The sequence below is a fragment of the Pleurodeles waltl genome, chromosome 9, assembly GCF_031143425.1.
Source record: "Pleurodeles waltl isolate 20211129_DDA chromosome 9, aPleWal1.hap1.20221129, whole genome shotgun sequence".
Taxonomy (NCBI): Eukaryota; Metazoa; Chordata; class Amphibia; order Caudata; family Salamandridae; genus Pleurodeles; species Pleurodeles waltl.
In genome coordinates, this window is record NC_090448.1 from 42,912,856 (window position 1) to 42,939,455 (window position 26,600).

Sequence of the window (26,600 nt, forward strand, 5' to 3'; positions counted from 1 at the left end):
GACTAGTGGAACTGCAATTTCATATAAGAATTTCAATGCTTTTGCATTCAACCTTTGACAGACACCTCATGACGAATAGTGGTGCTGCAGCATGATGTAAGAATTTCAATGCTTTGCATTTGACTTGTGAGTTACACCTAGTAAGGGCTAGGGGAACTGTGATAGACTTATTAAGCAGTTGCTTCTGATATGAGAGGAACATCTAATAAAGTCTTGCTAAAGGCGTCATACTGTTTCTTCTGACTCAAAAAGTACATCTAGTATTTACTTGAGTTACTGTAGCTATGTGAAAGGCCTGACAGATTGGCCTTGCCAATGTTTGTTTATTTTTCTTCCACTTGGAGTGCAGGGGCCTCTCCATTTTACAGGATTTTGGCGATGAAGTGGCTTGCTTTTTCTTGATACTGTAAACCACTTCTGAGCAGTTAGGAAGCTTCGAGTCCCACTTTTGAAAAGTGAGTGGAAGTTTGCACCCACTGGTCAAAGGGAGGTGAAGGGGCTTGTAGCTGCTATGGGGACCACTCCCACTGTCAGGATGCAAGCGGTGATGCAAAGGCCCACTCTACCTGTTTGGGGACAAGGCAGTCCAATGCAGAGGCAGCAGCACTGTAAGTACTCGCACTAGTTGTCTTGCATGTGAGCAGAGAGCCACTCCTCTGTATGATGCAGGGAGGGCAGCCAGATTTTGAAAAACCTAAGAGTGACAACAAGATTCCACACAGAAGTAGGCTCTGATGGTCCAGCGGGAACATTTGGTGATCATTGCTTGGGCCCTCCCTTCTGCAGTCACTAAGCTAGGAGTTCCTTTGGCAGGAGAGTTGTTTCAAACAAATGATGAGATGTTCATCTTTGTTGTCTAAATTTTTACGAGTATCTACATAAGTGTTTATTGTACCATTTCCTTTCTGCAGTTCTTTGTATGTTCTGTGAGTGTTTCTTTTACCCAAAGAGAGTAGAAAATGTGAAGGAGTTTTTAATAAAAGTGAAAAAAAATTGCCGGCATTACTATGTCATCTACATAGAGAATCCAGTACTCAAATTTTAAAAAAAAATTCTTCCAGACTCAGGCCCTCCTTACAAATTTGGCGCTCCGAAGAACGCCACGGTGGAGGTGGTGGTCGCACCGCTGCGGGCCCGGCGGAGCAGACCACCATATTATGACCATGGTGGTGTTCCGAACGGAACACAGCCAAGTCACCGCCAGTGCGGGAGGCCTGCCGCATCCGACGGTAGGCATCTTCAGGCCCGGGGAGCATGTTTCTGCCGACCATATTACGAGGTTGCACACTGCCAGGCTATCTGCAGCGTTTGCGGCACCACAAAAAGCCTGGCAGACCCAAACAACATAAAAGGGGATACTCACCTTCAGGAACACAGGCATGTCTGCAGCCGCCATGTAATCCAAACTGCTTCCCAATGCTCCTACTGGCCATACAACTCCAGAACCAGTGACAAAGACAGCAACCGTAAGTACACCCGCCTAGCACACCCTTAAGGGAAGGACATTAGTACACACACACACACACACACACACACACAACACACACACCCGGCACAGTTAGCAGCTGCCACGCACACACGGAAACAAACACCCGTACCCACACACACACACACACACAAATCATACATATGCAACGCATACATGCTGAAGGAAAGCCAGGACAAGTATGTAACCCTCAACACCAAGGGGTCCCTGGTGCATATATATAGAAAAGCAACCTCAATAAACAAGAAAACAATTAACAGATGCCTAATGGTCAGTCCAACTGGAAGGTATGCCGCAGGCATACAGAGCAATGTCCATGGCCCCAACTTGACTCCTGACTGCAAGGTGGCCTTAACATGGCAGGGGCATCAATGGGCATACAGGCACCTCGGGTGATGGGGGTGCTTGGGTTTTGAGAGGGTTGCTTAGGTTTCGGTTTGGAGGGGGGTCCTGTGGTTTGGGTTGGGATGGGGTGGGGCTTGAGGTTTAGATTTTGGGGGAAGGGGCTTGGCTTTTGCTTTCGGGGGGTAAACGTGGCCTTGGTGGGGGTAGATGTTTCACGTGGGGGAGGGACATGACTAGTTCCAAGGGTACAATGAGGACGGGGAGGTGGAAGGCAGGGGATTTTGGAGTAGAACAGGACTGGGTCAGTGGGAGGGAACAGGGAAAACTCATGCAGGAAACATATTTAGGGGCACAAGGTTGGTAATGGGAGTAACGTTTGGGAGTGGAGGTAGAGGGAGAGGAAGAGGTTGTGAGGTGTGTACAGTGAGGTGCCTTGGGTGCAGGTTCGAAGGTAGATGTCATGTGTGCTGTGACCGTTGGGTGTGTGAGTGTGGGTGTTTCGGTGTAGTGGGAGGAGGAGATGCAGGGAGATAGCAGGGGGATGTGTGAATGTATGTTGTGGGTGGTGTCTGCAGGTAGGGTGGATGTGCTGCTTGTGGGGGTGTTGACAGTTGCGCTAAGTGTGCATGTGGTGTATGGGGTGAATGCATGGGGGTCTGCTATTGTGGTGATGGTGGGAATGAGTGCACTTGTGGCAAGATCTGGGACTGATGATGCAGTGACTGCAGGTATGAGTGATGTAGTGTCTGTGAGGGGGCGGTGGTAGGGGGAGTCCGTGTAGGGAATGGATGTTGTCAAGTCAGTTGTGTGTGTGCATGGCGGTGGTATCTTTTGTGGTGCATGTGTTTGCCCTTGCGATCTGGGTCTGTTGATGTGGATGCATGTTGGTATGAAGGTGTGCCTTGGATGGGTGAGGGGAGAGGGATGTGGGATTGGGAACAGGCAGTTGGAGGGGGGATGGAAGAAGAAAGAACACTGGCTGCCATCAATGAGGAGGCCAGAGCCTGAAAATATTGCTGCAGGGCAGCCAGGGCACCGTGAATGCCTTCCAGGTAGGCATTCGCCCGCTGCATCTGTGATGCCAGTCCCTGGATGGCATTCACGATGGTTGACTGCCCCAGAGAGATGGACCTCAGGAGGTCAATAGCCTCCTCACTGAGGGCAGCAGGGCTGACTGGGGCAGGGGCAGAGGTGCCTGCGGCAAAGGAGATGCCCACCCTCCTCGGTGAGAGGGCACGGGCAACTGGGTGGGGAGCTTCCGGATGGGTGGTGCTGGTAAGGAGGGTGGCGGACAAGGATGGTGCTGGGATGGGCCCAGATGGGTCTGCCACCACCAGGGAGCATCCGTCGGAGGAGGAATCTGAAGATGTATTTGTCAATCATGTGTCCCCGTGGCACTCCCCTCACCCTCCATCCCACTGGTCCCCTTGGCTCTGCTGGTATCAGCCTCTTGGGCCCCGTGGGCTGTAGCTTCCCCTCTCACCGGTGCCCCTTCTCTTTCGCCTGATGAAAAATGAGAGGTGGAGAGGGTGGCAAAGAAAGAGCGCAATAGGTCAATACCAGCTCTCTATACCCACAGAGTAACAACAACATAATCTGCTGCGATGCGAGGCAGGCCATGCCCTCACCTATACATCCCACAACAATAGGAGAACACCATGGGGGAAATTAGCACAATGATGATGTAAACTGTTAATGGTGGAACAGTGGCACTGATGTACTTGATAAGGGACATCCTACTCACACTTGCTCAGTACCTGGAACATTCCCATGGTCGTGTGTGGAGACATTTCCTGTACCCCTTACTCAACAGGATCCTTCATGGGTAGGTAGCATGCCCACTTATCCATTAGTAAATAGCACAGTGACATCTGGCCCCACTGTACCTATCTACACATACAGTACATGGCAGCTGATTGAGGACTCACTAATTATCTCTGTCACAGTGGTAGGCTGATACTGATGGCAATGCCTTGACACCTCACTTGTACTGATGATGGTAGGAGCCTGGCTCTTAAACCTTGTTGAGGGTGACCACACAATGTCCAAATTGGAAGTAAATGCCCTGAGAAGTCACTGTCTGCATGGTATAGGCACACATCAATGAATCAATCCTGCAAGGGTGGCTGATACTCATAGTCGGGGTGCTACTAACGATAACCTACGCTAAGTCTTTTCACTAGTAGGAAACCAAAGGCAAACAGGCAGAACATCATAGATGTGTCAGTGTGTACTTACCCCCTTGTGGCTGCTGTGCTGCCCTCAAGCACCCATCCACCTCAGGGTAGGCCACCGCCAAAATGCGGATCAGTAGGGGGATCAGGGTACGACAGGCATCCCTCCCTCACTGGGAGGACGTCCCCAGCTGGGCCTTTGCGGTTTTCCGGGCCCAGCATCTCAGGTCCTCCCACTGCTTTCTGCAGTGGGTGCTCCGCCAGCTATGGACCCACAGGGTCCACACTTGCTTGGCAATGGCACGCCAAATACCCTTCTTTTGATGGGCGCTGACCTGCATGGGTGACAGAGACAGGACAAAGTCATGTAGTTTGGCATTACAGGGTCAGCAGTGAACATCACACATCAGACACATTTCATGACCACACTCGTGTCATCACGCCACTAACGCTCAGACTCACCCATCTCCAAGCATCCACTCCATCTGCCTCGTCCCAACTCCTTTCATCCTCACACACATCACAATCCCACATGACAGTGACGAGTGTCACCTGCTGCTCTGGTGCCACATACAGCTGTCCATACAGGGGTAGGAGCCCGTCCACAAGCTTCTCCAGCTCTTCCTAGGTGAAGGCTGGGGCCGTATCTCCTGCAGGACGTGGCATATTGGCTTCCAGAGTAAGAAGACAGCAGTACACCCAGTGAAGGTCTTGCTTGCACCAGTGTCAGGAGTCAAGTGAGCTATGGAACAGTAACGAGTGGTTACTGTCACTGCAAACATGACCAACACCGCCGGCGGTGATCACCATTGGCCCTAGTCTCCCATAGGCAACAATGTTATCCAATGAGGAGTTGCACAGCAGTTTAGACCACCTACCGCCATAACGCCAGTGGAATGAGGTCACTTCCAACTGTCCTGTGCATACAGGACAGGCAGCTGCAATTTTACATACAAAAAGTGAATGATAGATATTTTTTTTTATGTGCGTCATTGATGATATGTAATGACTGCTGCATAGATTGACAATGTCAACACATTGCATACATCAACTTTTGACTTCTCTCTCCGATTCCCAGATATGGTCCAATGGTGGTGATGATACAGGCCCCTGTGTACCGGTCCCCAGCTACCTTGGAAGAGAGGCACGTCATTCAGACGTATCATCTGAACCGTCAGACCATCATGGAGCTGTGTACCCAGTTGGAGCCTGATCTGTTGCCTGACATACATCATCCCAATGACATCCCTCCCTTAGTGCAGGTGTTGCCAGTTCTCCACTTCCTTGCCTCAGGGTCGTTTCAAATGACGGTGGGCTTGGCAGCAGGGATGTCACAGCCGATGTTCAGCATTGTGTTGAAGGATATACTGTGTGATTTGCTCAGACAACTGCCCTGCTACATCATGGTCCCTCAACATGCAGATTTGACCACTGTTAAGGCTGCCTTCTACGATTTGGCACATGTCACTCATATGATAGGGGCCATGGATGTCACCCACACTGCCTCAGTTCCACCCAGTATAAATGAACAAATGTACAGGAACCAGAAAAACTTTTATTCCATCAATGTGCAGGTGATGTGTCTCACTGACCAATATATCTTGCAGGTTACGGCCAAGATCCCTGGTTCAGTAGATGACTCATACATTCTGCAGAACAGTAACGTCCCACACATGATGGCACAATTACAGAGGGACCAGGCCTGGCTCATCGGTATATATCCAATAGGATGTGTGCCCCTGTCATCTCACTTCACTTCACAATCTGCCCTGTGTCCCCACCGGTACTGAGATGTGTTCTACTTTTGTGCACACAGGTGACTCTGGCTACCCTAACCTTCCCTGGCTGCTGACACCTGTGAGATATCTGACAACAGATGGCGAAAACCATTTCAATGAGGCCCACAGCAGGACGAGGCGTGTCATTGAAAGGACTTTTGGCCTACAGAAGGCCAGATTCCGCTGCTTACATGGGTCCGGAGGTGCCCTACTCTACAAACCACTTAAAATCTGTCAGATCGTTGTTGCCTGCTGCATGCTGCACAATCTGGCCCTGAGGCGTCACATGCCTTTGCTGGATGCAGAGGAGGTGGCAGCTGAACCGGTGGCTGATGAAGGGGACATAGTGAGATGAGGAGGAAGATGATGAGGATGCAGCTGACTCCAGAGCAGAGTTAATTCAACAACGCTCTCCATGAGAGACAGGTATGTCATGTGTAATGTATGTTACCTGCACTCCTGTCCGCATTGTGCCGTAGCTCCTCCTGGTGTCTGTCATCAGTGGAGGTGTTGAGTGCAGCTCAACCCCCTTCACCCCGAGTTTACATCGTGAGAGAAGGTCTTGGACAGCATGCATCCTGAGGGCCTGACTCCCCAGGCACCAATCACTCCTGTCAAGCATGCAACCCCAACACCCATCACTCCCCTAAACCTCCCCATAATCAGACTTCTGCCCACCATCACCCCACACCCTTCCCCTGCATGCCACTATCCCCACACAGTCCCTCCCTAATGCACAGATATCAATCAAAATGCCAAGCACCACAACTCCAACAATGCATCACTTCCTACACATCAAGAATGCACAGTTGCACTTCGGTGGAACACCTGCACGGAAAACCATGGCACATGCCACACAAACTGGATGCTTCTGACTGCGTACCAACACATGGCAATGACAGAAATAATATCCACAATCCCCAACCCTAAATGCGAAATGGAAACAATGCCAAAACATGTCACATGCAAGCAATGTCTGTAGTGCTGCAGCTGTCACTGCCATCACTGGGAAGCAAGTCAAGCTACTCCACGCATCAGGCGATGATACCAACGAGTACATCTCCACAATGTAACTCCCTCCCTTTCCATCCACAGGTCCCACTGCCACCCGGCAGCCGATGCCAGAGACAGACAGGCCTCCCCACGATGAAAGCCCCAGTTGGTGTCTGGATATTGACAACTTGCCTGGCCCCTCTGGGGCAACTGGCCGGTCCAACAGCACAAGCAGCACCCTGGATACATCTGAGTACCCCACCCATGTGGCTACAACAGCACAGCCAACCCTACATCCCCACACCTGTGTGCCAAGGACAGGTCAATCAGCAGTGTGCCCCACAGTACAGGGACCAGAGTCAAGGCCGCACACCCAAGACGACGAAGCTCCTGGTGCAACTGGGAGTGGGCACTCTGTGCCAGGGGCACAGGGGGCCAGGGCAGTGGGAAGGAACCTGTGGGCCAAAGGATGGGGGCACCCCCAACAAACGACTGGCCAGGAGGCCATCTCCCAAGTCCTGGGAGCACAGCACCAGCACCAGTCCCAGGACAATACGGGCAAGATCCTCACAACCGTCCAAGAGAACCTGAAGTGTGTTGGCGCCTATGGTCTTGACGTGCAGTGTCCTCCATTGGTGTGCTCCTCGGTCTCTCTGTTTGTAGTTGTGGTTGCAAAGGATTGTGGGGGAGGGGGGTGTTATATAGTGCAGTTAGCAGGTGTGCGTGGTGTGTGTCAGGTGTGGGGTTTTCAGACTATCCAATGTGGTGTCAGGTTCTGGTGGAGGTGATTTTGCACTGCCAATGGTTTACCGCTGTGCAATGACCGCCGTGCTGATTTGTGGGTCGTAATATGGAGGGCAGGGTGTTGTTGGCGTGGCAGTGCTGGTGGTGGGACCATATCTCTCCTGCCCTTGGTCGGCCTGGCGGTGTCGGATTTGTGGCTGTATTTGGGCGGTCTTCAGTTTGTGACTCATAATACAGCGGTCACTGTACTGTCATCACTGGTCTTTTGACGCCACCAGCACGGCTGTCTTGCAAAAAGACCGCCAAACTTGTAATGAAGGCCTCAGTCTGTGATTTCTATATGTGGAAATTAGCTGGAAAAGCACCAACACAAGAAACACCATACCTCGCCTCCTTTGCCAGGGGATAATGCATCCATGGAGTGAAATCTTCTGCTTGGAGAAAAGCTTGCTCTTCGCTTATGTCAAAGAAGAAACTCCACAAGCTGTTGAGATCCTTATCTGATGTGTGAGACAGAGGGATTTATATTCATTGCCTTAACGTTAACCTGACCCTTCTGATGTCTCTCAGATGTCAACATATTTGCCTTTATCATGTTTGTTCTGGGTATCTTTTGCTTATGATCAGGAGGAAGTGGGGGTTTCTGGTGATCCTGATACACCTAAAAGAAAATATATTCTAGCAGAATACCTGAAGCAACTGCTTTTCATACATTTCTACAAAACTTAAACTATTAGCAGAAGAGCAACTGAGTACGAGTGGGGAAAGGCTTCATTAAATTCAAATACCTTTCATTCCTACAGTTCCTGTTACTCCAGATATTCAGGACATATTAAAGAGAAAATGTAAGTACTGATAATGTCAGTACCACGGTTTAAGGGCAGACTATACCCTCTAGAAAGGGTGAACTGGAACTTCCATAATCATTGGTTATAGGCCTTGTCTAGGCAAATCTGGTAGGCCAACCCTCCTTGTTTACGAAGGACACTCATTTCAGAGTCAGTGGGTAGCAAAATCAGAGGGTGCACTAAAGAAGGCTTACACTGGATTGGGCCTGTCCATGAGATCTAAGATACATGCAGTGTATGCTTCTCAATCCACTGTCAAAGAATTTCAAGCATTCAGGAAAGGAAATGAAAGAGTGCTCTCAGCTTTCAACGTGCATGGAAGTCTGGGCAAAGCTTATTTCAAATATGATCTCCGACAACTTAAGTGCATGTGCGGTAAAGTTGTGAAGCGAAGTTAAGGCTGCTTGACGTCATTTATGTTTGAGAGAATGGAAGGTTAAAACATCAAAAAAGCACTGTTCGTTAAGGATGCCTATTTCTTTATATTTTAATTTTATTAACAGCAAAATTCAAAACTGGGTACAAACAAAAAAACAGTGATACATTATGTAGGTAATCATAACATACAGAATAATGGCATAGTCAAGCCTTGGTAAGCAAATATGAGACTAGTGGACCCCATACAGTTCTAGGCCTAGACGCAGTGGAAATTCTTGCGCATATAGTTCCAGTTGCTCTTTACACAAGTCTTTTAGCCAGCGTTAAAAAAAAAAGGAGCTTGTTTCCTTCCCAGAGGATAGCCACCCTACCCTTCACCAGTAGTAGAGCGATTGCAGTTAGTCTATGACCGGCAGACTTTAGTGGCTGCGCCAACCCCAGCAAACACATTTGGCGGGTGCATGCCACCTCCTCCATCATCAACTCTGTTAAGGCCTGTGTCACCTGTGTCCAAAACCTTTGTATTCGACCACATGCCCTGTTCAAATGCAGAAAGCCAGCTCCAACATCTCTACACCTAGCACACTTTGAATCCTCTCTTAATCTGTACATATATAACTGAAGTGGGGTGTAGCATATCTGGTGTAAATATTTAAACTGTATTATTCGTAAATTACAGTTGGGGGTAAGCTGCTCAATCTGTGCACAACAGTACACCCAATCTTCCAACGTGTGTGGATTCTCCAGTAATACATTCCACTTGTCCAGTAACGGGTGAGAATGCAGTGGGTTTTCTGCTTGGGTGACATTATATAGCTTAGTGATAACATTCCTATGCTTGTCACTCATAAGCAATGTCTGCAAGGCGCCCAGAGCAGGCAGTTACTCAGGGAACTGTGGATATAAAGCTCTGACAGCATTCCTAAGCCTATGGTGTATGAAAAGTGATAGGGGTGTGGCGTGCAAGTGTTGAAATGCATCTCCTGCAGTGATAAACGTGCCATTCGGATACAAAGCCCCTATAATGTAAAGATTTGCTGCCGCTAAGATGGAAAGTGCCCTAGCCTCCTGAGTGACAGTAAGAGTTGGATGGTGTAGTAGCGCCATCGCAGGTGAATTCACTGGAGTCTTGTTTGCTCGATTGCTAAGTGTGTGCCATGCTCTCACCGTGTTTTGCGTTGTGTTAATTTTTTGGTGTGGTATATCTCTATGTACATGAGGCAAGAGAGCAGCAAGTGGTAGGGGATGCGCATACTCTTCTTCTATCGCTATTTGAGGCAAGTATTTAGGGGAGAAATACTAGTAATGCGCAAATTGCGCTAGTGCACATAAGTAGTACAAACAGAATTCAGGAGCACCAAAACCGCCGTGATTGTATGGTCGTGTTAGCGTATCCCAGCTGACGCCTGGCTGCTTGCCTGCCCACGTCAGTGTCACCAGGCGAGATTTAAGTGTGACAAAGAAGGCTTTAGTTAATACAATAGGAATGTTGATGAACAGATACAAGAATTTCAACAGTATATTCATTTTTATCAATGCAATCCTGTCCGCCAGAGAAAGAGGTAGCCTCGACCATCTAGTGATCTGGGCTTCTAGGTTAATGATGGCCACGCCATAGTTTTGGCATATAACGGTATCTGGATCATGGTGTATCCAGACGCCCACATATTTAACCAACCCTTCCACTCTGGAGGATATTCGAGCATGCAAGGCCTCGTGGCGGACATAAGTGGTATAATAGTGGATTTGGTCCAGTTAATACTGAGGCCGGCATACCATTCAAATTTTACATATTCCCTGATTAAGGGGGATAATTGTTTTTCAGGGTCTCTTACATACAACAGCATATCATTGGCGTACAGAGAAATGATCAGAGGCCTCCGCCGGAAGAACAGTGCAGCTTTCCAATGCTTTTGTCTTATTAAACATGCCAGGGGCTCTAGTGCTAGTGCAAACAATAACGGTGATAGAGGGCATCCCTAACGAGTCCCCCTGTGTATTGCAAATTGGTTCGATGTGACTCCATTTATGTACACCGGCTCTACCGGGTTGGTATACAGTGGTCTAATCCAGTGCAAAAATGTCTGTGGCATGCCCATGCAATGTAACACTGTGAAAATATATGACCACTGTATGGAATCAAATGTTTTTGCAGTATCTAGTAAGACTGCTGCAGCTTGCATTGAAGGATTTCATTGATGAAGTATTGCGAAAAGTGTTCACAGGTTGTATGCTTGGGAACTCGCGCTATAAAGCCCACTTGGCCCGGTAGGATTACTTTATCAAGCAGAGGCTGCAACTGCATTATTATTATCTTAGCTACTATCTTAGAGTCTATGTTAATCAGTGACAGGGGACAGTAAGATTTACACCTACCCGCCAGTTTATCAGCTTTCAACAGTGCAATTATTAAAGTCTCACAAAGGAAGAGGGCAAAATACGCTTATCATAAGCCTTTGTAAACATCGCAAGCAGATGTGGGGCTAGTCTATTCTTATACTCTTTATAAAATTCACTTGGGAGGCCATCCAGACCTGGGGCTTTCCCATTAGACAGTTTTGTTATCACCTCCATTATCTCCTCAATAGTGACAGGTTGCGTCAGGTATTCTCTCTGTCCCGGAGAGAGCCAAGCCATGTTCTCTTATCGTCTCTTCAGGTGGGGACCCTTGAGCACTAAATAAAGTTGCATAAAAATTCACAAAGTATCTAAGAATAGCTGGGGTGTCATAGGCCTGTGCCTCTTCTTGCTCTGTGATACTCACAATCTGATGCAAGGCCCACAGCTCCTTAATTTTCTGTGCTAACGCACAACCCTTCCAGCCTCCCTCTCCATATGCTCTTGCTACCCATCGCCGTGAGAGATGTTTTATCTCCTGTTCAGCTTTATCATTATATTAAGTAACCTGCTCTCTAATAGCTGTGAGTGTAGCAGTACTGGGCTGAGTTTCATATTGTCGTTCTAGGTAATGCAATTTGCCTTCAATTGTACTTAAGCAAGACCTTATGGATTTCAGGACCCCTGCTTGAAGACCAATAGACACCCCCCATATAGTTACTTTGAATGCTTGCCATAAAGTTCCCACACTGTCTACTGACCCTGTGTTTTTGTCAAAGTAGTGTGTTATTGCCTTATGAAGCCCTTCCCTAAAAACGCAGGGTCTAGCAATTCAGTGGGGTGTAGGTGCCACTGAAACTGCAGCTGTACATGGGATAACTAGTTCCAACAGCACTGGGGAGTGGTCCAACAATGTTTGTGGCAAGTGTTTAATTTCCATCACCCAGGTGCATACCTTGCTCGTCGTCAACCAGTAGTCCAGTCTAGACCATAACTCGTGGACTGATGAATAGAAGGTTCCCTCCGTGGGGTAGCGAAGTCGTCAAACGTCCAGGAGCCTGTACTCAGTCATACCGGGATGAGCAGCATTTTTCCCTTGCCAGTCTACAGTAGCAGACCTGTCCAGTTGTGGGTTTAAATAAGCATTAAGATCCCCGCCCCACACTGTCGCAGAGGGTTGCGGGTGTGCAATATTCCCAATATACGAGTATAAAACTCAGGGTCATCTCTGTTAAGGCCATAGGTATTAATCATTGTGATAGCTGACCCAGCTAGCACACCTTAGGCAATAATATATTTACCCTGATCATCTGTTTCTGAATGAGTTAGTGTAACAGGAGTCCACTCCTCTTGAGTAGGAAGAATAGGAAGCAGCTATTCGGGTGGTCGCTCATTTTCTGCTATTAGCAGACTGCGTTATTGGGGCTAAATGTGTTTCCTGCAGCAGTGCTACCTGGACATAAAGCCTATCTAGGTAACTGGAAACATGACAGATTTTTTGGGGGTCCTTGAGGCCACGCACATTCTAGGTTAGTAGTCTAATACTCCCCTTTGGGTAGGCTAGGAAATGCTCTTAGACCCTTATTACGAGTCTGGTGCTCTTTTTGGAAGACCGCTGTGGTGGCGGCTGCCAAAATACCGCCAGTGTTGGCAGTATCCCGACTGCAGTATTATGAGCCACATATTGAAGACCGCCCAAAAACAGCCACAAATCCAAGACCACCAGGCTACGTGTGGGCGGAAGAGAGGCGGTCACACCACCAGCACCGCCATGCCATCAACATCCCGCCCCACCATATCATGAACCACAAATCAGCACAATGGTCATTGCACGGCGGTAAACCATTGGTGGTGCAAACCGCTGCGGTGAAAAACACATCTCAGCCTGAACATCACACCACATTGGACAGTATGAATACCCCACACCTGAGACACATACACACAACAGACACACCCACACACACCACTATAAAATACACCCCCACACAACCCACAACCCTTTGCAACTACAACCACAGACAGCACAGCGAGGACCCACAAACCGACAAATTAGCACTGATACACCATAGGCATATATACACCTCACACAACTGCACCATAAACACTATACACACATAACAACTGCACAAAACACCACAACACACCAGCACACAATACTAAGCATCCCACACACCCCATCAAGCACCAAACACACCACCCTTGCGCACATTATCCCCCCAAACCACATTGCATCCACCATGTCTCCTCAAAAGCACCCACAATTCATAGACGAAGAGTTGAGGGTCATGGTCGATTAAGTTGTCAGGGTGGAGCCGCAACTGTTGGGAACACAGGTCCAGCACACATCCATAGCCAGGAAAATATAGTTATGGCGGAGGATCGTCGACTGGGTAAACTCAATTGGAAACCATCCACACACAAGTGAGGACATCAGGAAGAGGTAGAACGACCTTAGGGGGAAGGTGCGTTCCGTGACATTGAGACACCAAATTGCTATCAACAAGACTGGTGGTGGGTCCCCGCCTCCTCCCCCAGAATTCAAATTGTGGGAGGAGAAGGTCTTGGCCATCCTGCATTCGGAGGGCCTGACTGGAATAACCGGAGGACGGGACTCTGGAAAGTCACTAACACTCCCCTGGCACCAACGACTCGTGTACAGCATGCGTCCCCACCACCCTATCACTTCCCAATTCTCCCCATCTCACACTTACTCCCGCCCCGTTCACCTAATGCCCCTCCCAAGCACAGCACCCTACCCCACTGCCACTATCCCCACACAGTCCCTTCCAAGTGCACGGATAGCACTCACAATGGCAAGCACTACAACTCCCACAATGCATTACTCCCTACACATGAAAAGCTGCTATTCACACTTCACAGTGGACCACCTGCACATAAAACCATCACACCAGCTACACCATCAACTGGATGCTTCAACTGCATACCAGTACATGGCAATGACAGCAATGCTATTCACTATCCCCAACCCTCAATGGAACATGGAACCAATATCAGAAATCCACCCACAAACAATGTCTGTAATGCTGTATCTGTCATTTCCATCACTGGGAAGCAAGTCAAGCCACCAAATGCATCAGACAATGATATGAACAGGTACACCTCCACAATGTACCCCTGCCACTGCCACCCTGCAGAAGATGCCAGAGACAGCCAGCTCTCCCCAGGATGAAGGACACTGACGACTTACCTGGCCCATCTGGGACACCTGGTCAGTCCACTACCACCAGCCTCACCCTGCCCACATCTGAACTCTCCATTCCTGTGGCAACAACAGCACAGCCAACCCCTCGTCCCCAATCCTGTGTCCTAAGGACTGCTCAATCAGCAGTGTGACCCACAGTACAGGGACCAGAGTCAACCCCTCACACCCCAGGCCTTGAAGGTCCTGGTGTAACTGGTAGTGGGCACACCGTGCCAGGGGCACAGGCACAGGGGGCCAGGGGCAGTTAGAGGATACCTGTGGGCCAATGGATGGGGCCCCCAAGGGGAACAACTGGCCAGGAAGTCATCTCCCAAGTCCTGGAAGCATACCAGCAATCCCAGGACAAGATGGACCAGATATTCTCCACCTTGCATGAGAACCATAGGCTGCAGAGGGAATACCACCAGGAGGCCATCCAGCAGTGGAAGACCCTCAATGCCACCATGGCCACCATTGCAAGGGTGCTCAAAGAGCTAACAACCATCCTTCGTGCGTCATCCACCCACCAGGAGGCCCCTTCCACTAACCACATACCAACTAAGCCATCTACTTCTGCTGCAGCTAGTGGAATGGAGGCCCTGTCAGAGGACCCACAGGCCACTAGTACCCCTCCCTCTACAGTTGAGGAAGTCCCACACAAAAGAGGTTGTCCCTCCAGAAGTCCTGCAGGACCTGATGCCAAGACCAAAACCACTGTCAGGAAGTAACCCTCTCCTGAACATTTTCCCTTGTTTGCCACTGACACACCCTATTGACTGTCAACTGTCATGTCCCCATTTTCACATGGCCTTTGGACACTGGACCTGTACTACCTGCAGCTGGGCCAACTGCTCTGATGAATTCATCCACCATGACCCCACTTTTCACCCATTGCAATTGTATAACAAAATAGACATCATTGAGCACAGCTACTGCTTACGTGTCTATTGTGACAAGTAAGAATATCTGTAGGACTATGTGTCATTTCAGTTAACTAATTGACCTGCAAATGTCTGTAAAAGATGGAGCAATGTGCAGCTTGTTTGATGGTATCACAGCAAGATACTGTAATCCTGTGTCAAGGGAGCCACCAGTCTAGCCAGGTGCCAGAGTAGCACAACTTAAGTGACCAGCAAATTAGCAATACATTGGCAAGCATCACGATAGGAGTTAATTTTGCCCACTCAACACACATGCAGGACATTGTCTTACTCCCTAGTGCAATTTGGCAAGTGGAATGTCAACAGTGGTTACCATGGCAGATCCATATTTGCTAAACATTCATTCCCATGGCTCGATCCCTCACAGCTGACATTACACAACTAAAGCCAAGTCCACTATCAGTACAAGTTATGTACCATATTCGTCCATTGTGTAGAGTGAGGATAAGTTGCTAAACTGATAACACTACATTGTTGGGCAGTGCTTTTTGCAGTTGACATTGCATTACTGGGAACATATAACATGCCCAATTATTTGCAGCTGTGATGCTAACCAACAGCATGGAAACTTAGCTCTGACAATTGAACAGTAACACCTCCCCTGATGGCACACACCAGGAGGAATAATGTCACAAGGCAGACAGGGGTACAGTACTTATGCAATACAGTTCACACATACCTGATTTTCATTGGAAGTATTTGTTGCGTAGGTTCTCATTATTCTAATGAGACTACTGGATTCGGGCAGCAGAATCGCTTGTACTGTTGGGGACTGAGTCTCAACCCACTACAGGTGACACCTGTCGACCTAATCCAGGTTTTGTTCCGGCTAACTAGCAGTGCCTCATCCCCACCCAAGAGCAGGGATGACTGGGCAACCGAGTGCATTACACAATTGATTCCTCAAGGAAATTGTGGTCACTCAGATCTCATCCGTTTCTCTCAGTTACATTAGTCTCACATATGCAAGGACAATCAGAGGCAGAGTATAGTTCAATAAGGTTTTATTGAAGTAACTACATCTCAGATAATAAAGCATGTACTGCAATAACTAGGACGATGAAGCATGACCGGATTAAAATTGTGACAAGGAGAGTGAAGCATAAAATAACCCTACCATATTGTCACTAAGATCGTTAGGAATAGCTCCTATCTAGGCTATATTAGAGCACAGCATGTTAAAGCTCAAATTCTGCCCATCAGGTTCCCCTGGGAAGACATCATCCCTCATACATGAGCAAGAGGCCTGTAGTCTACATAAGCAGCTGCAGCGAAGCACTCAGCAAGTGGTCATCTGGCTGGAATCTCCCCTCTAAAGTACATGGGTCAAAGTAGTGTTTTTATAATAAAACAGTTGATGTTTCAAGAAAGGATCCCCATGTAAGAGTGTGTATGTTTCTGTGAACATTAGAGACAAAGCTTTCCACTTTTGCCAGCAACCTATCTTCCTGCAGCCTTGAGAAAAACACAGCGTGAAAGAAATGTCTCATTTAAGAACGCAGTGCTGGACTAGGCAAGGAACAGCTAGATAGAGAAAATAAAACAAGACCGCAAATGTGGCTATTGTTAAAATAATAAAAACAAAGCTTCATAAAATATATCTAGGTTAAAGTGCACAGTGGCAGGCCTAGTTTGCTAAAATAATGTGTATAACACTATAGCTAAAATGGCTACACAACATATTGGTGGATCAACTCTGTTCTAGAGTCAGCTTGACCATGGGAGGGACCAAAGCAATGTGGATACCATCTATGGCCCCTTTCACATGAGGGACATTTCCCATATCACAGAAGTCAGCTTTAACAGTGGGTAAATCTGCACATTGGGGGAACATGATGTAGCTGTGCAGGTGTTTGAGCAAAGCACACAGTACATCCTTCAACACAATACTGAACATTGACTGTGACATCCCTGCTGCCAAGCCCACTTTAATCTGGAATGCACCTGAGGCAAGGAAGTGTAGCACTGATGTACAAGTTACTTAACTTCGGTAACAAAATATCTGGTAGAGACATTCTAGTTGCAGATTCCTTACCTTAGAATTTTCCCTCAGGCGTCAGACTGGATCCGGAAATTTTTCGAGCAAAACCTTTGCGCATCGGTCAACTCCGTAGGTGTCGTGGTCACTGTGATGACATCGGGAGTAGTAGATAGACACCGCCCTTGCGCAGTGACGTCAGTTCTTTTCTTTCCGTGCCACGCACTGATCCGGAGAGAGCTACCCTGGCTATTTTTTGGCAGAATTCAACCGTTTTGTCGAAGTTTTTGTGTATGACTTTGGTGCGTCGAGATGTCCCCGAAGACCGGGTTCAAGACTTGTGAGGACTGCCATCGGACGATGTCAGTGACGGATCCTCATCGCGTTTGTCTGTGGTGCCTCGAGCGTGACCACGACCCAAAGTCGTGCTCCGAGTGTCGGGCCATGCACCCGAAAGCTTTGAGGGAGCGATCCCTAAAGCTAATGGTGGCCCGGCACTCGACTCTGCGTAGGCCCCGGTCTCTATCGAGAGGAAGGTCTCGAGATCAGTCGTGGAGTCATCAAAGCTTGTCTTCTTCTAAATCCTCGGGTCAAGGTAAGAAGAAGAAGTCGAATACGTCCCATCGGTCTCCGACTTCACCCCGTAGCTCAGCCGACACGACGCGGGACGAGCGTCCACGCACTAGGCCTCCGTCCTCAGAGCCTGCGTCTGGGTCGACTCCACGCTTCCCCGAGTTTCCCGGAGCCGGAGCGACCCCCGCCCAACTGATGGAGTTTTACGAGGCCATGCGCTTCATCTTTGGGTGGGCCCAGGGTTCGGCTGAGGGGCCTTCGGGTTCAACAGTCCATCTAACTATAGTGTCCGTTAAGGTCACATGTGTGAACTAGGCTTTGAGGTGTGGACATGGTCAATCTATGCAATCGTCACTACATATCATCCGTGACGCACTCATAATACACCTACAATACACAAACGACATGTAAAATGGCAGCCATCTGTCCTGTATAGACAGGACAGATGGAAGTGACCTCATTCCGCCGGTGTTAGTCGTCATGGTGGTAGGCAGTTGCAACCACCGTGCAACTCCTCATTGGATAACATTGTTGCCTAAGGGAGACTGGGGCCAATGAAGATCACCGCCTGTGGTGACGGTCATGTATGCGGCAGACGTGACTGCCATCTTCTGTTGCATAGCTCACTTGACTCCTGATACTCGTGCAAGCAAGACCTCCACTGCATGAGCTTCTGTGTACTGTCTCTGGGAGCCACAATGCCACATCCTGCAGGAGATAGGGCCCCTGCTTTCATCCAGGAGGAGTTGGAAAAGCTGGTGGATGGGATCCTACCCTGGTATGGACATTGGTATGGGGCACCAGAGCAGCAGGTGAGTCCAATAATACTGTCCTGTCTGATACTGGAGTGTGTGTGTGTGAGAGGCTGAAAGGCATTGTAACAACCATTACGGAGTGTATGCATGCAGCTGGCAATGGAGTTAGTGCTTTTGTACGGTTAAGACACGTTAGTGTGGGCTTGAGATGTGTCAAGTTAATTGTTGTTGCTGTGATGCCACTCAACATGATTTTCTCCTTCTATCTGTGTCACCCATGCAGGTCAGCGCCCATCAGAAGAAGGGAATTTGGTGTGCCATCACCAAGCAAGTGCAGACACTGGGGATTCATAGCCAGCAGAGCATTCACTGCAGAAAGAGGTGAGAGGACCTGAGACGCTGGGCCCAGAAGACTGCTGCGACCCAGCTGGGGACGTCCTCCGAATGAGGGAGGGGTGCCAGTCGGACCCTGACCCCCCAATAGCCTGCATATTGGCGGTGGCCTACCCTGAGATGGATGGAAGCTTGAGGGCAGCACAGCAGCCACGAAGGAGTAAGTACACACTCACACCTCGCTAATGTTTGGCCTGTGTGGGAATGGGTAGCCTACTAGTGGTAAGATGTAGTGTGGAACATTGGCAGATGCACATGGACTATGGGTATCAGCCACCCTGGCAGGAATTCTATTGAGTATGTGTGCCAATACCATGCAGACAGTGACTTTTGAGTAGACTTATTCCATTTTTGGGTTTGTCTTGATACCCTAACATATTTGGAGTGACCTGCCCCTTCCATCAGCATCTGTTTACTTGAGATCTTACGCCATTCCCATCAGTAGTACCCTGACACAATGACAGAGGTAATTTATGATTTCTCAATCAGCTGCCTTTACCTGAATATGTAGACAGCTGCAGGGGGCCAATTACTTACGGACCACATTGAACATGGATTTGTTTGCGTGCTATTCTCCCATGCACGATAATGGTGGTTTTCATAGTACAGGATATGTGAAATTAATGGACCATGGGAATGTGGCAAGTACTATGCAAGTATGCTTAGCTAGACCCGCATTACAGTCAATGTGTGCCAATGTTCCCACATTAGTAGTTTCTTTTTCGGCATAGTTTTGGTTTTGCATATGATTTCCCACAGTTATGCATGTCAATGTAAAGGCATGCCCTGACATGGTATACCAGCAGAATTGTAAGTTGTTGCTCTATGTGAAAGATGGGTAGGTACTGACCCATTCTACACTTTCTTTCTCTCCCACCCTCCCTCTCCTCATCTGTCTGTGTGCATCAGCATCATCAGGCGAAGAGGGGAAGCCACAGGACCCAGGAGGGGACCAGTGGGACGGTGGGCAAGGGGAGTGCCACTGGGGAGACTGGATCTACTACATCTTCTTCGGATCCATCCTCCGATGGACGCTTCCTGGTGGTGGCGACCCATCTGGGACCAGACCAACAAACACATGCAGACACAACATCCACTTCCTACACAGACTACCCCACCACCTCCTCCCTCACAGACACTACACCACTCAAACCTGCTATCACCACAATAACTCTCCCAGATCCAGCCACAAGTCCCCTCATACCCACTGTCACAATAGCAAACCCGCATACATCCACCCCGTACACCACATGTGCACTTACCATGGCTACCAACACCCCGACATGCAGCACATCCACCTTACCTGCAGGCACCACCCCAACAGACACTCAAACATCTACCCTGGCATCTCCCTGCATCTCTTTTCCCCCTCCTCCCAAGACACCTAAATGCCCACACTCACCCACCCAACAGACACCCAGCACGCACATGGCTTCCACCCACACATCTGCACCCAAGACACCGACACCCAAGACACCTACACGTACACACCTCACAAGCGCTCCCTATCCCTCCACTCCCAAACATTTTCACCATGACTGCCCTTGTGTCCCTAAAAAAAGATTGCTTTATGAGTTGTCCCTGTTCCCTCCCACTGTCCCAGCCTATGGTTCCCCCAAGCGACCCGTGACCATCCCCAAACCCAGTCCTTCAACTTCCCAGTCTTCTCATGCCCCCCCCCCACCCGGGTACTGCCCATGGCCCTCCCCCTGCAAAATCTTCAACCCCCACCATACAGAAAGCCAGCCCTCCGAAATCCAAGGGCAAGGGTCCTCTCCCAAAGCCTAAGGCAAAACCCAACCCCCCAAAAACCTAAACCCAAGTAAAAGGACCCCCCCTGCCAACTCCCCCCCTCCTCACCCGTGAGGTGCCAGTCTGCCCCAGCCATGTGGAGGACACTCTGCAGTCAGGAGTCAAGTTGGGGCCAGAAACTCTGCCCTGTGTGCCTGGGGCACTCTAGACGTTTGGACTGGCCAGTAGGCTTATGTACAATATATCTGCACGATGGTACAGTTGGTGTCGAAGGATACATACTTGTCCTGCCTTTCCTTTCACATGTATAAGTTGTGTTTGTGTGATCCGGGGTCTGTGTTCTGTGAATGTGATGTGTTTGTGTAGCTGCATGAGCCGTGTAGGTGACTTGTGCTATGCTCTTGTTGTGATGTGTTGTGATGGTGGTGTATGGCATTGTGTGTGTAGTGATGCAGCTGTGATGTGCTATGTATGTTGGGTGGAAGCGGCGTGTGCTCTGACAAGTTGTTTGGCAATGTTTTGGTTTGAATTGGTTGTGTGCTGCCGTTACGTGTTGCTGTCAGTATTTGTTATCCTGTGGCGGTGTGCAGTGTGCCTCTCTGCCAATGCGTTTGTGTGATTGCGATGGTGTTGTCGTGTATGAATGTGTTTGACAGTGGCAGTGGTGTGTGTCTGCGGTGCGGTGTGTGTGTATGGCATGTGTATGCTGGCTGTGGTGTGTGTGTGTGTGTGTGATAGTAAGGGTGTTTGTTTGCGTCTGTGTGGCCATCGCTAGCCATGCTGTGTGTGTGGGTGTGTACTAATAGCCTTCCCTCCAGTGTGTGCTAAGCGGGTGTACTTACGGTTGTTGTCTTCGTCGCTGGTTCTGGAGTTGTATGAGCATCATGGGCACTAGGAAGACTTCAAGTTCGGGTTCCATGGCGGGTGCGGATCTCTCTGTGTTCCTGAAGGTGAGAGTCTCCTTTTTCAATTGTTAGTTTTCGTTGCGGAGCAACTACTTTGGAAATCCTGGCGGTGTGCTACCTCATAATATGCTCAGCAGAAACACAGTCTCTGCTTGCATGGATATGCCTACTGCCGACCGTGGTGGTCTGTCTGCACTGGCGGTGTATCGGCTGTGCTCTGTTTGGATCACCGCCATGGTCATGATATGGCGGTCTATTCCGCCGGCCTCACAGCGGTGTGACCACCACAGCCAGCTTGGCGGTCCGGGGACCGCCAAACTTGTAATGAGGCCCTTAGTCATGACTTGCCCAGTGTTCTGCGTCTGTGGTATATGCACCAAGCTTGATGTTGCATGTGTGGTAATGGATGTTTGTGTCGCTGTCAAACTGTAATCCGAACTCCCTCCCCCCTCCCACTTCAGGATCCCAATTATAACAAAGCTGTTCCGTTGCCCATAACATAACCCAAACCTTGAACTCAGAAAAACCAACATACTAAACAAGTCTTTAATTTTCTGGATCTGATGGGGCATACCATCAGTGAGCCGCCAGAGGCCATGAGCCCTCCGATGTATGGAGGGTGGCAGGGATTAGCATTCTGCAATGTCATATATGGTGTCAATAATTGCATAGGCGAGACCGCCGAGACAACCCCAGGCCGCAGTTACACCACTAGTGGCTTCCAGTAGAGGGACACTCTCAGTTGCAGATAGTTGGATGTATCCCAAACTCAGAGCCTCTGTCCATTGTCTCCCCCATGAGAAGTGCCAGCGGCGTCAGACCCACAGTCACCAATGCGGTTACCTTGAATAGCCAGGAGTATGCTTTGCAGTTATGCCCAAATGGAGAGTTATACAACAGTGGTTTACATTGTATCTAGTACTGCTGCGGGTATGCCCCCAGTTTACTTATCTTATTTATCATCTGCAAGCTGTGCTGTCTCTGTCGGCGAACCCAGTCTTTCCCGGGCTATAGAGCACACAAAATCCATTGCTGTTTTAGGCGAGGTAAACAGTCGTTGCTTTCTGTCATGGTCAACGTAGAGGCGGGCCAGGTAGAGCATGGCATAGTTAATGTTGACTGCACGCAAACGATTTTCCACTTGGGAGAACTCCTGCCGGGCTTCCAGCACCATCACAGTGAAATCTGGGTAAAAAGCAACATAATTTCCTTGGTAGTAAAGGGTTTGCTTCTCTCTGGCGGTCGGAGTACGGTGTCCTAATCGCAATAGTTTAGAAGCTTGGCTATAATTGGCCGCAAGGGGACACCTGGGGGAGGCCTTGTCACCAGAGATCTGTGTGCTTTCTCCACAATCAGAATCGCGGACAGCTGCTCTATACCAAAAAGTGCCCGCAACATGTCTTCCACATAGTTCTCAAGTCTGCATGCGTGGGTTGACTCGGGAATTCCTGCAATTTGTATATTGTTACATCTTGAACGTGCTTCCAAGACTTCATTTTTTGCCTTCTGCATATTTAGGCACTTGTTTTTGAATGACTGCACATCATCCTCTATGGTGGAGATATGCTGCTCCGCAGTCGCCATTCATGCTGCATGTTTGTCAAGCTTTGCTGCATTTGTGTCCATTCTGATATTAGGAGAGTCAATTTTACTGTTGATGGATCGAAAACGTTGCTGCTTTGCCAGCAACGCAGTCTCCAAGGATGGGGGAGGCTGGGTAGTGCCGTCCTGTTCAGAGTCAGAGGTGGCATGCTGGGATGGGTAGGTAGATTTCCACGCTTCAAAAGTGAGGCGTGATTGATGCTTGCCTGTTTTCCCCATAACTCAGGCTATCACCAGTGCCGCAAATGATCCCAAATAACCACAAAGGATGTTCTCATCAACCGTTGTAATTAACGTTATCTTCCTGGACTGTCAGTACAAGTGCTGTCTAGATATTGCACAGATCAGGAAGTCAGTGACAGACTCACTCTAGCGGCAAGGCAGACAGCCGAGATATCTTACTTTTGACTTGAAAAAATGTCACTTAATACACCAAGCATCCATAAACCATCACATTCATGTCTTGCTAATCTCTCTCACTGAAATATATTTCGTATAGAACCTCATACCCGGCTCCTAGTTGGTTGCCTGTTGCAGGATTGGTCTCTTAGGTCGTTTTGGCTGCGCAGTATTGCATGCCTAGCGGGCATTTCTGCAGCACCGCTGTGATGGTGAATCCCTCTTTATCTTAGGGCTCGTCTAAGTTTTTTTTTAACTTTAGGGACCACAGCGACCCAGATCCTGATTTGTCTCCCCTGCTCATGCACCGCACGTCATGATTGCCGCAGATGCGCCGAATTTCAAGCAACGAGCCACACGGTAGATGCGGTACTCTCAGCATGGCTGTACATGGGGCCTCTCTGTCCAGAGGCCACTTCACCACCGCCACCTACCGCCAGCTCAGCACTGCGGTGTTCGCTGTCCCCTCAGACACGCCTCGACGATGCACACTAGTCACCCAGCCTTCACCACATCTCCGACAGGCTCTTCTAACTCAACAGCGGGGTCTCGGGCCAACCGGGGGAGTGCCACACTCCGCACCCATGCTCCGCACCGCCAATCTCGGCCGGGAGCAAAGAACCCCCTGCCCGTTCCTAGCTTCACAGCCACCATCCCCACATGCCACCAGCACTCTAGTCCATCTGTGGCATAAGCGCCTCACCAGCGACCGGGCAGCGCTCCAGGTCCACGCTCAGCTCTCATCCGCCTTTAACTTTGTAGGCCCAGCCCGGGCTGCCTCTATTGCCAAGCGTCAGAGCAGGCCACTCAGCCACCCGATCCGCTGTCCCCAGTTGGGGGCGGGGGTTCAGGATCGGTTCAGCACTGCTGCGTTCCCGATCACCAGGCAGGCTCCCGGCACCCACTTTCAGGCTGGATGCTTGTCATAGCAGCAAATAAACGTCGGATTGTTGCTCCCACCAGATGAGCAGCACTAATGTGCGACCATCTTGCCGATGGCACTCTAGAGCCCCCCCCAAACGACGCCTATATCTGATAAAAAGCTTTTTGGGAAGGATCTTGGGAAGTTTCTTCTTAATCCCTCAAAAATCTGAAACATACACAACCTTTTTTATCAAAAGTACAGATCTTTTGAGGAAAAACAAGACTAAATGAAAAAGGCAAATACAGAAGCTATATTTTTTCATACAACAGATTGTTTTTTCAGGCTAAAAGAGCACAAGCTAATGATGCTCTTGTCAAGGTCCTGGGGCAGAGGAAACCAGAAGCAGCAGCTTGACCAGCCTGAGATCATGGAAAATTCGGATCAAAGGGGGTGGTGTCTAGTTTTGTTTCAGAAGGACTGGGAAATACAATTTTCAACAATTGGGTGCTGGAGAATATTACTCAGGCTTACAGAATGGACATTCTCAATGACCTTCCAGGATCCCATTTCATTCAAACTCTTTGGCCTAAGTAATCAAAGAAGAAAGAAGCCTCACAGAACAGTTTATCTGTCCTGATCAGGAAAAGGGCCATCCTTTCAGTCCCACCCCACTGCAGTCAGGGTAAGAATGGTACTTTGATATCTTTCTGGTTCAGACACCACCAGGGGAACACCAAATGATAATAGATATGAAGGCTCTCAACAAATTCATTCTGACGATTATTTCAAACTGAACTTGCTTCAATAAGTGATTCTCCTGATTTTGAAAGGAGATTTTTGACCAAAATCGATTTATAAAATGCAAATCTGCACATACCAATTGCAGACCCCCAGCTAGAAAAACTTCAGGTTGGTTGTGGGGAATCACCATTGGCAATTTCAAGCCCTCCCTTTTGGTTAAAGACTGCCCTGAGAGCTTTCACCAAGATTCTAGCTCCTCTGATGGCTGCTCCACAATCATGGAATCATGACACTGCCATAGCTAGTTGATTTATTGATTGACTGATCATCCATTGCCCGTCTCATGGTATGTGGGACACCAAGATGATGACTCCAGTGCTACAGAGGTTTGGGTTCCTAATCAATTTGTCCAAGTCACACAAAATGCCTTCACGGAGTATCTAGTACATCAGGCATGGTTCAGGATAGATCTGGGGAACGTGTTTCTTCCTTCAGCCCAAATAGAGAAATTGAAGAACAATGATAGATCTGGGGAATGTGTTTCTTCCTTCAGCCCAGAGAGAGAAACTGAGGAACCATCTAGAGACCAGCTCTGAAGTCACACACACCACAAGAGCCTGGCTTCGAGTCCAAGAAGATATTATAAATCTATTAATAAGAATAATCTCCTCATAATGGTTGTATCAAGTGAGAATTTCTTTGGTTCCAAGGCAGAAACATTATTCATTATGTTTTTGATGTGTGTTCATCTGGGCAAGATTGTTCTGCAGATCCTTCATCATGGATCTCCAATCACAGGTTGTATGTTGCATCTTTCCCAGTTACACAGCAAATTCAAGATCATCTGTGCGGATGGCTGAATTCTGTGTCCTTGGATGAGGGAATGGGTTGTCTTTAACAGACTCAATAAGACTGACAACAGATGTCAGAGGTCTGGGGTAGAGGTCGGCTCTGAGACACAGTCAACTCAGGCTCTTGGGCAGAACAAAAGGAGAGGCACTGCTCCAACTGGAAGGAGATGATGGCAGTTTGAAGGGAAATTCAGATGTTCCCAGGTACGGTAATGGCCTATTTTGGTAGTTCAAAGAGATAATTGAATGGCAAAGGCGTATGTGAACGTTCAGTTTGGCACTGGGTTGCAGACCCTAAAGCATGCACATTGTCAGAGTTACTCCTGGACAGAAAGCACCCTACTCTCTTTGAGAGTGGTTCACGTTAAAGGGATACAAAATACTCCAGCAGATCACCTAAGCTGAATATTTCCTTACTTACAGGACCCTTTTATTTAGTCCTAGAGTATTTCAATACATTTTCTCCAGAATGGTGTTCCAAAAGTCAATTTGTTTGAGGTACAGTCAAACTTTCAGCTTCCTCTGTTCTTTTTAAGGATTCAAAATCCTCAAGTGATAGG